The following is a 2435-nucleotide window of genomic DNA, read 5'->3' on the forward strand; positions in this document are numbered from 1 at the left end:
ATTTCAGGGGCTTCTGGTTGACTCAGTTGGTAGAACATGCAGCTCTTGATCTCAAGGTCATGAGTTCAAGTGACACGTTGGGCATAGAGCCTACTTCACATATATATATACATATATATGTGTATATGTATATATATATATATATATATATATATGACCTGATCTTTTCCATTGTCTCTTTTGAAATATGTTTACACATCTAACACACAGATATGTATGCCTTCAGCTTTGTACAGACAGTTGACTGTGGTTATTGTAAGCATGAACGGCTAGCTGCCCCTAGCCAGCTGTGTGACCTTGAACAGATTCCCTAACCCCTCATGCTCAGTTTCCCCACAGGGCTGTTGTGAGGATTAAGTGAGTCTATACATGCATAGTCCTTAGAACAACCTGGAAGGTCATGAGTCCTCTGTAAGTATTGCTGTTATATTATTAACCATCAGGATAGCTGCAGCTCCAGAAATGTATATCCTTAGAGGGGAAGAAAAGGCCCGTACTGAAAAAGAAAAACCAACTGACCGTTTTAAGAATTGCATCAATCCAGATGCAGGATCTAGTTACAATGTAGCTATAAAGTGCTGCCTTGTCTTTGCCCCCTGCTCAAAATAAAGCTGTTACCTTTCTAGCCCTGTCCGCCATGGTGCTTAGCAGCCAGGGATGCATGGTCTCAGACATGTTTACCAAGTAAAACACTGACTTGAGGGGCACCTGGGTGGCTCAGTCATTAAGCGTCTGCCTTCGGCTCAGGTCATGGTCCCAGGGTCCTGGGATGGAGCCCCGCATAGGGCTCCCTGCTCGGCGGGAAGCCTGCTTCTCCCTCTCCTACTCCCCCTGCTTGTGTTCCCTCTCTCGCTGTGTCTCTCTCTGTCAAATAAATAAATAAAATCTTTAAAAAAAAAAAATTGCATCAATCCATATCAGCATCTGTACCAGCCAGCCATTGCTAGCTTGCTAATAACTGCAATTTAGCCTTTGCAAAAATCACCTGATGTGTTGCATTGGTTCTCAGCAACTCTGCAAAATAAGAAGATCCTCTTCAAGACCCAATGAGATGAACTTCAGGTGATTTCTTATTATTCTGGAACCAGTAAAGAAAATTTCAAGTGGCAGCCAGCACCATCTTTCAAATGACTTTTCCGAAATGGGGAAAGTTGTACCATTTTCACTTCAAATCATTCACCGGGGAAGTGAAGCAGATTCTAAAAGGGAACTAGGTCACCAGGAGAAAAATTCTGAAGGCCATTTATATGACACTGCCATGATGATCTTGGAGACAATTGATCAAATTGTCCCATATTCCCCCCAAAGCTTGAGGTTTTTGATAATTCAGTTTAAGTAAAGTGAAATAGCAATATGGTTTATTCTAAATAACATTGCTTGGCTTCACATAGGTTTTGTACTTTATAAAAATGAGATCATATTGGATATATTTCTGCTATTTGGGGGTTTTATTTTATTTTATTTTTTTTTTGCCCAAAATTATGCTGTGAGAGTCATCCTTGTTAATTCATAGAACTATAATTTATTTCATTTCTGTCTATTTTGCCTTGGTATGAGTTGGCTGAAACTTATTGATATTTTATTTTTGGTGGGCATTTGGGCTTTGTTTAATTCTTTGTTACTACAAGCAATAGTTGTATAATCTTTCTTGTATATACACATGTGTTAAAATTGTAAAGAAAGTAGGAGAATGATAAACAGAAGATTCAGGATAGTGGTTCCTCTCAGAGGTGAGGGAGGGAAATGAGCATCAGAGAGAGGGTTGCAGGGTCATCAAAGGTATGATAATATTTGACTTTCTTAAGGTGGGGTATAAATTGTGTGTGTGTCTGTATACATACATACATATATAGAGATCCATGCATTTTATTATATACATGCATACATACATATACACACACACTTAAATTTTTTTTTAATTTGAGATAATTTTGAAATAATCTACACAGTATTGTAAGAACTAGTAGAGATCCCTTATATCCTTCCCCAATCTTCCCCCAGTGGTAACATCTTATGTGACTGTAGTATAATATGACAACCATGTAATCGGTATTGGTACAATCTGTAGACTTGATTCATATTTCACCAGTTTTGTGTACATTCATTTATGTGTGTATGTATATTTACTTCAGTGCAATTCAATCACAAGTGTAGATTCATATAACTATGACCACAGTCAAGATACAGAACAGTTCCCTCATAAAGGTCCCTCATGCCATGTTTTTATAGCCATAACCACCTCCTTTCCTTCCCTTCTTCCTAACCTCTGGAAGCCACTAATATGTTCTCCATCTCTACAATTCTGTCATTTCAGGAGTGATATAAATATTAATAAAACAGTATATAACCTTTTGAGACAGGCTTTTCAAACTCAGCAAGTTTTAAAGTTGTACCCAAGTTGTGTGTATCAATAGTCAATTCCTTTTTATTGCTGA

The 2435-nt window shown here is 37.9% G+C and overlaps 1 non-coding gene across 1 annotated transcript; it reads left to right on the forward strand.

Annotated features, from left to right (window-relative positions):
- The first annotated feature begins 544 nt into the window (after window positions 1–544).
- LOC123835039 (small nucleolar RNA SNORA63) lies at window positions 545–675 on the forward strand. The gene has a single exon (XR_006788599.1). It is a non-coding gene; the product is annotated as a small nucleolar RNA SNORA63 (small nucleolar RNA).
- Window positions 676–2435: the final 1760 nt, after the last annotated feature.

The sequence above is a fragment of the Mirounga angustirostris genome, unplaced genomic scaffold, assembly GCF_029215605.1.
Source record: "Mirounga angustirostris isolate CCGP_5_RB_7025 unplaced genomic scaffold, mMirAng1.0.hap1 SCAF_1, whole genome shotgun sequence".
Taxonomy (NCBI): Eukaryota; Metazoa; Chordata; class Mammalia; order Carnivora; family Phocidae; genus Mirounga; species Mirounga angustirostris.